The sequence below is a fragment of the Furipterus horrens genome, unplaced genomic scaffold (genome assembly GCF_987537825.1).
Source record: "Furipterus horrens unplaced genomic scaffold, mFurHor1.1.pri manual_scaffold_1, whole genome shotgun sequence".
In the NCBI taxonomy this organism is placed as follows: Eukaryota; Metazoa; Chordata; class Mammalia; order Chiroptera; family Furipteridae; genus Furipterus; species Furipterus horrens.
In genome coordinates this window covers 191278629-191290748 of record NW_028327171.1, presented here as the reverse complement: position 1 = coordinate 191290748, position 12120 = coordinate 191278629, and the positions used below count along the sequence as shown (strand labels likewise).

At 40.9% G+C, this 12120-nt stretch overlaps 1 non-coding gene across 1 annotated transcript; it reads right to left on the bottom strand.

Moving 5' to 3' along the window:
• Nucleotides 1-11594: 11594 nt before the first annotated feature.
• On the bottom strand, nucleotides 11595-11701 carry LOC150022513 (U6 spliceosomal RNA). The gene has a single exon (XR_016513421.1). It is a non-coding gene; the product is annotated as a U6 spliceosomal RNA (small nuclear RNA).
• Nucleotides 11702-12120: the final 419 nt, after the last annotated feature.

Here is a 12120-nt window from a genome sequence, read left to right as displayed (position 1 = left end):
CCCTTGTTGCTCTGTTATGGGCCCCATGCACCATCCTCCTCACCGCGGCGGAGGTTGTTTCCTGGTTGCCATGGCAGCACAGGGAAGTGAAGTCCCTGAAACGAGCCCAGGCAAGGCGGAGGCTGCTGTGGGCAGTGTTCACACCCTGGGAGAGGGAGGGTCAAGTGGACATGGAAGAGACCAGGATCAGATTTCGAGTCCTGATTGCGAGGGTGGGGGAGGCATGCTGAGATATTTTTCCTGTTAAAACAGTACACATCTTGCTTTTAGAGTGTTTTCCTCCTTCTTCTGAGATGAGAGCCTTTCACTGTCAACTCACCATTAATAGATTCAGAGGAGTCCTCAAGGTCACCTAAAGCAAGCTGTGACATTTTCCTTGGCTGAGCTCCAGCATCTCCTCCACTGGACACGAGGCCCATTATGTTAGTGGCTGCGTTGCATGAGCGAGTGTGAGATACTGGGAATCTCCAGATTCCTTTGCATGCCTGGTTCTCACCTGGGTGAATCTCATCTCCAGAGTGGGGGTACTTGGGAGATGTAGGTGGGGGTGTATTGGGTTGTCACAATGGCTGGAGGCCACTACTGGCATTTAGCAAGCAGGGACTTAGGATGCTGAATATTTTGTGGTGTGTGGGACTATCCTGCATAATGAAGTATTGTCCTACTCTGAATGCTAGTAGCAGCCCATTTGAGAGAAACACTCCTATGGCCTGGACTGCTTGGTTCTCCTTGATGCTACACTGGAGGAGGACAGGAGGCCGGGGGTGGGCGGGTGCGGGGAGGAATGTCAGGGAACAAAACGATGCCTTTGCTGGGGGAACAGAAAGATGCCTTTGCTGGTGATGCATGACCCTGGTTTGGCCTGGAAAAGCCACCTGCCCTGTTATCTGTCAGCTGAACCTTCATGGCAGTCTTGTGCGGGTGTCCCCTGCTGACCTGTGTGAAGAAGCATAACAGGCTACAGGCCTGGTTACCTTTTAGATCTCCCTCTGTAGCCCAGCCTTTTCCAGGAATCAGGCTACAGTTGCTCTTTCTCTTCCCCTTCTCTGCACCTTCAACTTTACTGAGAGATTACTTTATTGAAACATGGTTCCCGCCCTCAAGAAGCTCCCAGCAGGGTGAGAAGACACATGTGTATGAACCAGTACCTGAAAGATGATGTGACAGCTGTGATAATGGAGGTGGAGATAAGTAGTCGCTTAAGGGAAAGGGTCAGTGTGTGTGTGTGTGTGTGTGTGTAGGGGAGATGGATGATGGTGGGCCTTGTAAAAGGCTATGAGGATGATGGATATTGGAAGTGAGCTTTAACGGACAATAGTGTATGCCAAGGAGGAAAGATGAGTAACGATACTGCAGGAGGCACATACAGGGAAGTTTAAGATCTCTGGGGGAGGGGCAGCTTCTCTGGTATAGCCAAAGCTTTGGGTCATGTGGACATAGATGAACCTGGAGAGAAAGGCCAGCTGGCCAAGGCCATGATGGCCACGTGTATCCTGCTAAGGCACTTTGGACTTTATCTTTCAGATAGTTTTTTTTTAAGCCGGTGGGTGATGTGATTCTATCTGGGTTTTAGAAAGATATCTCTGAGAATAGTGTAAAGGATGGATAGAATGAGAGATGCTTATCTCATAAATTTCTGGGTGAACTTTCAGGATCTTACAACCCAGGCCAAACTTCCCTTGGATTTGAATGAATTTGTTGACTAGATCAGAAGCAATCACCTGCTGAGTGGCGATTGAATGAGACAGAAGGGGAAACTCCATACCAGCTGCGGTGAAATATAAATGTTGCCATGTTCGAAATGCCATTGCTCATGGAAGAGAGTAAGTAGCATAAGAAGAAAGTGATAGAGCATCTGGGACCCAAAGGAGAACCACTGTTGTCAGTTCTCCAAGTTTTGCCAGAGGAAATTCATCCTCTGGGGTCAACTTGGAAATGTGAACTCACCCGTAAATGGCGAAACAGGCCCCCAGGAAGTGACCTTTCTGAGTCTAAGTTGAGTGAGCATCTCATCTGGGAAAATACCCAGGTGCCCATCTGACCCTCCCAACACAGTGGCCAGGCTACCAGGCCTCTAGGGTTGTAATCTACAAGAAGCCAGACCACAGCCCAAAGCAGACCTCTCTTAAACTGTCATGTTTATATCCACGTTGTTTAATATGGACAATGAACAGATGTACAGATCAATTAATAGACATTTAAAAGCATTTACTCAGTCCCCACAGCAGTTTATGGAAAATGCATTTAGAAAGCAATTGAGATTATTGCTATTCTAAAGTGCTTGGGGATCCCAGATGAAAGGCCCTTGTAACTGCAAAGTATTTATAACTCAAGAAGAAACCCTCCACACCCATGTTATATAACACCGACACCATCTTCTGGCATGCCTGACCTGTCAGCCCAGGCAGCACATCTATTTAAATTACACTTTAAATTCTATAGGGTGGAGACTTTGTTTTTATGGTTTGTAAAGCATCATGAATAACTATGGCACTCTAAATAAATAGAAAGCACATGAAACAAAGGAAAGAGATGTTTCTTTGGCCATGTCCCTACTGTATATTCAATGGCCATGTCCCTACTGCGTCCAAAGTGCTGGGGGTAAATGGATGCTACTCTGGGGAAGTGGCTTATGAGATAATGTTAGGATTCTCCCCTCCTCCTCTTTAAAGGGCAGTGTGATAGTGTTCTCTAGGAATTGTATTCACCTGCAGGGAAAGTCTACAAGAAGAGTCATTGGTATTGTCCTTGTTACCTGAAAATGGACAATCAGTGCACAAATAAATTTAATGATTTGCACAAAGCTTCCCAGTGAACCAGAGCTGAAGTAGGACCTTGTCCAAATTTGGTCCTAATAACAGCCTGCTGTTCATCCCACTTTTGCAACAGGGTAGTAGCATCCATTCAAAAGAAGCTACATCATGGCTAATATCCAGCAGTCAAAAAACTGCTGTGACTGAAGCTTCCACAGCGTTTCTTCAGCCACAAAGCTGGTGATGGGACCCTGGATCTGTGTCTGGCTAGTGGATGGCTCAAAACACTCATTATCTCCTTACCCTTGCTTCTCCTCACATTACTTTGCAAATCTAGTTTCAAGAGAGTCTAGGCAATCACATTTTTAGCTTTCTAACCTGCACTGGAGGGAAAGTGGAATGAAGGTGTAATAGAACCATTTACGGTTATCTATCATAAGCACCAAAGACAAAGAATATTTAAAAATATGGGCATGCATATAACAATCAGCATCGCCTTGCATTGTTAAGATACCTTCCATCTGCTTGTGTTTTATGCTCCCAGCTAGACTGTCAGTCTTTGGAAGGTAGGGACTAGATCTTACCATTCTTAGCACTTCCCATAGCACCCATTGCATAACATAATAGCTGCATAAATATTTGTTGCTTTCTTTTTAACATGCCCAGAAAAATGTGTGCTGATCCTTGAGCCAGTATGTAAGATATATGGAAGAAGAGAATTATGTCAAAGGCTGTTTTAATAGTTAGTAGCATGCTTATAGTCACAGGTTGAAGACTCCGCTTGATGAAAACTTGGTTTTCAAAGACAGAAAAAGCACCAAGAGAATTAATGTGGAAGATTCAGCCTTCTAACTTGTTAGGTGTTTCTAGACTTGCTGAGGATACGTTACTTGGCTTGTTCAAAGACTAGGGCTGATTTCTCATGTGGCCAGGTCAAGCTCAAAAGGAAAGACAAAAAGCAATAAAGAATACTCTAGAATCATAGCAAGGGAAAAAGTGTTGCTGACAGCTTTTTGCTTCCTTTCTCTCCTTAAATATAAATTATGACCACATGACCTGCCTAGTTCGGGAGGGAGGGGACTAGGGGTCTACTTATTTTAGATCTTTCTGAAGGGTTTGCTTTGGGAGTCTTCTATTTAGTTATGCTTTTGCTCAGGGCTTCATTAGTAGAAGTGCTCGTAGTAATTACAAGCTTTTAAATTCATGGTGAAAGATAGTAAGATTGGAGAAGAAATAAAAATCACACATTCTTGGTGCTTTTGTAACATGAGGAAAATCAATCACTAGCCTGGATAGCAGCTCAGTCACTGGAGACAAAAGTACAAACTCTCATGGAAACCAGCCTACGGAGGTTGATGAGAACAGGGGTCATTTTATTTCTCAGAGCACATCACCTTTATTTATGTCATTAGTATGGTTGTGGGTAAAGTTTTTTCTCTTGAAATTCATTAAATATTGTTACAGTAATGTTTACTTAATTAATAAATAAAATGATTTGTATAAGGCGCTGAGGATAATACCTTGCACATAGTATGTACTCAATAAATAGAAATTATTGTTTATCAAGTAATTCCATTCCATAATTCATAATACACATGAATTCCTCCCATTATTAGCACACAGTAGTGAGGCATAGCTGTATAAAATGATGCTCTGAAAGCCATTTCCTCACACTAGAAAATCTCATGTATAGCAGACAGTCACTGGGCTGCAAAACCAGACTTTGCTCTGCACGTGGCTTAAAGTTCACTCTTTAAACTCTATGATGAGAAAACTTTATACTTTCTAACCACAGAGTAAAATTAGTGAGCTCTCTGCTAACCATTTTAGAGAAATGTTAGTTTGATGTACAAAACATATCTTTTTAGGGACATATATATTTAATGCATGCATAATCCAAGATACACACAAATTCTCTTCCCACTATTTGCCCACAATAATGAGGTTTTATGTGCAAATTGATGTCACACCCTCAGTGCCAGGAGGTGAGCAGCCTGGGAGATGGAGCAGCCAGTCTGAGGGAGAGGAAAGGGAGTTAGGGAGCCTGGATTCTAAAAGAACCTTCCCCTGAAGGCTCATGAATTGCTACAGTTCACCTTGTGAACCCAGGAGCCCCTACCCATAGGTTAACCTCCCTGCCAGTTATCCCACCATTATAGTTTCCTTTGGGAAAGGCTTCAAGTCTTCCCAGGGACTGGGTTAAGATGTGAGTCCCTATGTAAAGATTGAATCAACCATGTCGTGCAGAAATGAAACCCAGAGAGGAAGCCTGGATTTGGGATTGATGAGGGAGAAATGAGAGAGAGGAAGATGGAAGGCAAGATGGGGGGATGGTATCCCTGGGGAGCCAGGTCGGGAGGCACATCCCAGCACTTCTCCTGCGCCCCTTTTTCTCAGAGAGCCAGCCTGTGCCCACACTCCTCCAGGCAACCTCTGGCTGGCCCCAGGAGGCTCTGTAAGTATACACATAAGGAGGAAGGGAAGTAGTTTCTTCTTATCTCACAGAGCAAACCCACCATGGGCAGCAAAGTCCCTTCTCCAGAGGCCAAAAGACCAGATAAAACTCTATGACAAATTGAGAGACATCAATAATGTTATAACAAGTATGATTAGATATGAGCAGTGCCCTCTGAAGAACCCCATGCTGGCTCGTGCCCACCTCTGATGCCAATCCACTCTAAAGCAGGTTTTCCAAGGGAGCATCAGTCAGGCAGGGAGAACACCTTTGAAATGGTACATTCCAATGGAAGATACTGAGAGCAGGGGTAGCTTTTCAGACTTTACGATAATCCTTCTCTTGATTCACTGTCTAGACATAGTTAGGTGCACAAAGGGTTAACAGGCCTTTTAGGACTCGGCTGCCAAGTACACTTACTGCTCAGTTCAGCACTCCCAGCTTGTGTTCTTAGGCTGCTGGAGTGGCCTGTTCATGGCATCTGGTTCCCTGGCAACAGCTTTCATTGGCTCAATCAAAGCCCTTTCTTCTTAAGAAAGCTCCTACTGAGACACCCACCACCACCACTAATCACCATCTTAACTTGGGGTTTAGGATGCAGCTGGTATGAAAAACAGCATTTGTGGATGTGAGAAGATAAAGCAATGGTCTGGGTTGAATACACCTGCCTGTGTGATCCTTGCACTGGTTTTATACAGGACCCTTTGAAAATTACCTGTTTTTTCCACTGGGAGTGAGAGAAAGTCTGGGCCAAAAAGTTTCCCAGAGCTGGATTTCTTTGTTCGGCAGAAATCCACGAGCCTCTGTGATTCATGACTAGCTGTTTCCTGGGCTGATCTGTCATATAACTGTGGGCCCTGTGCTCTGACAAGCGGCGTTGCTCAGCTGAGAGAGTTCAGACAAGGAAATCCATATTGTGGAAGGCTTGTCCCCAGTCAGCCACAAGCCGGGAAAGAAGTCAGCCTCCACTAGAACACAGGGAGTCTGGCGGCTGCTCCACTTTGTCCCAAGAAGTCTCGGCAGCTTCAGATTTGCTAAGACTAGCAAGAAAGAGTAGCTCTTCAAGCAGCTTTTGGGGAAAAAAAATATTGATGAGATTCTCTAATAAAGATGGGCATTTTTAGGTGAATTCCTCAGTCTTATGGAGAACCTCTTTGAGTTTTCTTTGTTTTGTCTAAGGGGTAAATTACATGAAAGCAACAAAGTAGAGATGAGGAAGAAGGCAAGCTCTTCCCACTTCTGGTTCACTAGTATCAATCTATTTAATTCATTTTTATCTTTTTTCAAGTCAAGTTTCATCTCATGCATTTATTCTCACTAAAATCTAAACGGATAGCATCATTCAGGAATGAAAAGTGTTCAGAATTCACAGTAATGTTTGTTTATAGAAGATGTTTACTTGTGGCCTGGCCATCCACCCTAATATTTGTGCTGCTCTAGCCTTCTGTTTCCTCAAGAGAAAACAGCCATCCTGATCGTAGTGTTAAGATGTAATGGAACAGTCGACCATTCAGAGACAGTTAGGGTTTGTGGCTGCTCTGCTTGGGCAAGCGCAGGTCCTCTCCTGTGGGGTATGTGTGTATGAATGGCTCTCTGTGTCTGATCTACCAGCCTGTCCGCAATTTAGCATGGTAAGGGTTCTTGGTAGTGCTACCTCACATCATGTTAAAATATGTTATGGAGGGCACTTAACAAAAACAACATACATTTGAGAGCTATTTGGGGACTGGGCTTGTTCTATTTCTTTAAAAAATATATTTTGTTGTTGTTCTATTACAATTTTCCCAATTTTTCCCCTTTGCCCCCCTCTGCCCAGTCCACTCTGCTCCCACAGTTAGTCCCCACACTGTTGTCCATGGGTCATTCATACACGTTCTTTGACTAGTCCCTTCCCCTTCTTTCCACCATTATCCCCCTCCCCCTTCCTCTCTGGTCACTGTCAGACTTTTCCATGTTTCCATGTCTCTGGTTCTATTGTGGTCATTAATTTGTTTTTGTTAATTAGGTTCCTCTTATAGGTGAGATCATATGGTACTTTTCTTTCATTGACTGGCTTATTTCACTTAGCATAATAGTCTCCAGTTCCATCCACGCTGTTGTGAAAGGTAGGAGTCCTTTCTTTCTGCTGCATAGTATTCCATTGTGTAAATATACCACAGTTTTTTGATCCACTCATCTACAGATGGGCACTTAGGCTGTCTCCAGCACTTGGCTATTGTAAATAGTGCTGCTATGAACATAGGGGTGCATAGGTTCTTTTGAATTGGTGTTTCAGGATTCTTTAGGTCTAATGCCAGTAGAGGAATTGCTGGGTCCAAAGGATGTTCCATTTTTAGTTTTTTAAGGAAATTCCATACTGTTTTCCAAGTGGCTGCACCAGCCTCCATTCCCACCAACAGTGCACTAGGGTTCCCTTTTCTCCACATCCTTGCCAGCACTTGTTGTATGTTGATTTGTTAATGATGGCCATTCTGACTGGTGTGGTGGTGTCTCATTGTGATTTTAATTTTCAGCTCTGATGGCTAGTGATGTTGAGCATCCTTTCATATGTCTATGGTCCCTCTGTATATTCTCCTTGGAGAAGTATTTGTTCAGGTCCTTTGCTCTTTTTTTAACATATATATTTTTAAAAGATTTTATTTATTTATTTTTAGAGAGAGGGGCAGGGAGGGAGAAAGAGAAGGAGAGAAACAACAATGTGTGGTTGCCACTTGCATGCCTCCAACAAGGGACCTGGCCCACAACCCAGGCAAGTGCCCTGACTGGGAATTAAACTGGTAACCCTTTGGTTCACAAGCCAGCACTCAATCCACTGAGCCACACCAGTCAGTTGCCCATTTTTCAATTGGATTGTTTGTCTTCTTGGTGTTGAGTCATATGTGTTCTTTATATATTTTGGAGATCAAATCCTTGCCTGAGGTATCATTGGCAAATATGTTTTCCCATGTGGTTGGAGCTCTTTTCATTTTGATGATGTTTTCTTTAGCCATGCAGATGCTTTTTACTTTGATGTAGTCCCATTTGTTTACTTTTTTCTTTATTTCCCTTGCCCCAGGAGATATATCAGTGAAAATATGGCTGTGTGGGATTCTGAAATTTTACTGCCTATGTTTTCCTCTAGGACTTTTATGGTGTCATAAATTATATTTAAGCCTTTTATCCATTTTGAGTTTATTCTGGTGTATGCTGTAACTTGGTGGTCTAGTTTCATATTTTTACATGTGCTTGTCCAGATGTCCCAACACCGTTTATTGAAGAGGCTATTTTTACTCCTGCCCCCTTTGTCAAATATTAATTGACTATAGAAACCTGGGTTTATTTCTGGGCTCTCTATTCTGTTCCATTGATCTATATGTCTGTTCTTATGCCAGTATCGGACTGTTTTGATTACAGTGGTCTTATAGTATAGTTTGATTCCAGATATTGTGATCCCTCCCACTTTGTTCTTCTTTCTCAAGATTGTTGAGGCTATTTGAAGTTGCTTTTGGTTCCATATAAATATTTGAAATATTTTTTCTTGATCTGTGAAATATATCATTGGTATTTTAATTGGAAATGGTTGACTCTATAGATTACTTTGGGTACCACGTACATTTTAATGATGTTAATTCTTCCAATCCATGAACATGGTATTTGCTCCCATTTATTTGTATCTTCCTTAATTTCATTTTTTCTTAAAGATTTTCTTTCTTTTTTTCTTCAGTGTTCTGTAGCTGTCTGAGTACAGGTCTTTTACCTCCTTGGTTAAACTTATTCCTAAGTACCTTATTTTTCTTGTTACTATAGTAAATGGGACTTTTTCTCTAGTTTCTGTTTCTGATATTTCATTATTGGTGTACAAAAATACTTTTGATTTCTGAATATTGACTTTGTATCCCACTATTTTGCCAAATTCATTTATTAGGTCAAGTGTTTTTTTTGGTGGAGACTATAGGGTTTCATATGTACGCTATATGTAATATGCAAATGACAGTTTTACTTCCTCCTTTCCAATTTGGATATTTTATTTCTTTTCCTTATTTGATTGCTATGGCTAGAATTTCCAATACTATGTTGAATAAAAGTGGAGAAAGTGGATACCATTGTCTTGCTCCTGATCTTAAGAGGAAAGTTCTTAGTTTTTGCCTGTTGAGTATGATGTTGGCTGTAAGTTTCTCATATATGGCCTTTATTATGTTGAGATATGCTCCCTCTACTCCCACTTTTCTGAGTGTTTTTATCATAAATCGGTGCTGTATTTTATCAAATGCTTTTTCAGCATCTATTGATATGATCATGTGATTCTCATCTTTCATTTTGTTTGTGTTTTATTGCTGTGTTACATTTATTGATTTGTGAATATTGTACCATCATTGCATCCCTAGGATGAATCCCACTTGATCATGGTATATATTGCTTGATCCAGATTGCCAATATTTTGTTGAAGATTTTAGCATCTATGTTCATCAGAGATTTGGACTGTAATTTTCTTCCTTTGTGTGTCTTTACCTGGTTTTGGAATTAGGATAGTACTGGCCTCATAGAAAGGATTGGGGAGTCTTCCCTCTTCTTGAATTTTTTGGAATAGTTTGAGAAAAAAAGTAGTTAGCTCTTCCCTAGATATTTGATAAAATTCACCTGGGAAGTCACCTGGTCCAGGGCTCTTGTGTGCTGGGAGTTTTTTGATTACTGCTTCAATTTTAATAGTTGCTACTGGTCTATTTCAGGCTTTCTGCTTCTTCTTGATTCAGTTTTGGAAGCTTGTATGTTTCTAGAAATTTCTTGTTATATAGTTGTTCATAGTAGTTTCTTACAATCCTTTGTATTTCTGTGGTATCGGCTGTAACTTCTCTTTCATTTCTAATTTTATTTATTTGGGTTTTCTCTTTTTCTCGATGAGTCTGGTTAAAGGCTTGTTGATTTTGTTTATCTTTTGAAAGAACCAGCTCCTGTATGTATTGATCCTTTAAATTGTTCTTTTAGTCTCTATGTTATTTAATTTTGCTCTGCTCTTGGTTATTTCCTTCCTTCTACTCACTTTGGATTTTGTTTATTGCTGTTCCTCTAGTTCTTGTAGATGTAGGGTTAGGTTGTTTATTTGAAAATTTTTTGTCTTTTTTAGGTAGGCCTGTATTGCTATGAACTTCCCTTCTGGGATTGCTTTCAATGTGTCTCATAGGTTTGGGGCTGTTGTCTGTTCATTTTCATTTGTTTCCAGAAACTTTTTGATTTCTTCCTTGATCTTATTGTTAACTAATTCATTATTTAATAGCATGTTATTCAGTCTTCATGCATTTGAATGTTTTTGAGTTTTTTCCTTGAGGATGGTTTCTAGTTTCAAACCATTAGAATCAAAAAAGATGCTTAATATGATTTCAATTTTCTTGAAAATTTTTAAAAAATTTTGTTGTTTTTCTATTACAGTTGTCCCATTTTTCCCCTATTGCTCCCCCCAAGCCCACACCTCTCCCACAGTCATTCCCTACCCCATTGTCCATGTCCATGGGTTATTTATACTAGTTCCTTTACTAAACCCTTCACCTACTTACCCCCCCTTCTCTCCCCTCCCCCCAATAACTGTTATTCTGTTCCTTGTTCAGTTTTGTTCATTTGTTTATGTTGTTCATTAGTCTCCCATATCAGGTGATATCATATGGTATTTTTATTTCATTGACTGGGTTATTTCGCTAAGCATGATTCTCTCTAGTTCCATCCATGTTGTCACAAATAGCAGGAGTTCCTTCCTTCTTTCTGCTGCATAGTATTCCATTGTGTAAATGTACCACAGTTTTTTAATCCACTCATCTACAGATGGGCATTTAGGCTGTTTCCAACACTTGGCTATTGTAAACAGCATTGCTATGAACATAGGGGTGCATGAGTTCTTTTGAATTGGTGTTTCAGTATTCTTTGGGTATAATCCTAGCAGTGGAATTGCTGGTTCAAAAGGCAGTTCTATTTTTAGTTTTTTGAGGAAATTCCATGTTGTTTTCCATAATGGCTGCACCAGTCTGCATTCCCACCAACAGTGCACTAGGGTTCCTATTTCTCCACATCCTCTCCAGCACATGTTGTTTGTTGATTTGTTGATCATGGCCATTCTGACTTGTGTAAGGTGTTAGCTCATTGTGGTTTTTATCTGCATCTCTCTGATGTCAAGTGATGTTGAGCATTCTTTCATATGCCTATGGACCCTCTGTATATCCTCCTTGGAGAAGTGTTTGTTCGGGTCCTTTGCCCATTTTTTAATTGGGTTGTCTGTCTTCTTGGTGTTGAGCCATGTAAGTTCTTTATATATTTTGGAGATCAATCCCTTGTCTGAGATGTCATTGGTGAATATATTTTCCCATATGGTTGGTTTCCTTTTCATATTGCTGATGTTTTCTTTTGCTGAGCAGAAACTCTTTAGTACACTCTTTAGCTTCACGAATTTGCATGTCATCCTTGCGCAGGGGCCATGCTAATCTTCTCTGTATCATTCCAATTTTAGTATATGTGCTGCTGAAGAGAGCATTTCTTGAATTTTTTGAGGCTTGTTTTGTGTCCTGCTATGTGGTCTATCTCTGAAAATGTTCCATATGCATTTGAAAAGAATGTACATTTTGCTTCTTTGGGGTGAAAGGTTCTGGATATATCAGTTAAGTCCATTTGATCTAGAGTGTTATTCAATACAACAATATCCTTATTGATTCTTTGCTTGGAAGATCTACCCATGGTTGGCAGTGGGGTATTAAAATCCTCTACTATGAATGTGTTGCTGTCGATATCTTTCTTGAAGTTCTCGAAGATTTTCCTTATATATTTTGGTGCTTCTATGTTGGGTGCATATATGTTTATAAGGATTATTTCTTCTTGATGAATTGTTCCCTTAAGTATTATGTAGTGTCCTTCTTTGTCTTCTTTTATGGCCTTTGTTTTGAAATCTATTTTGTC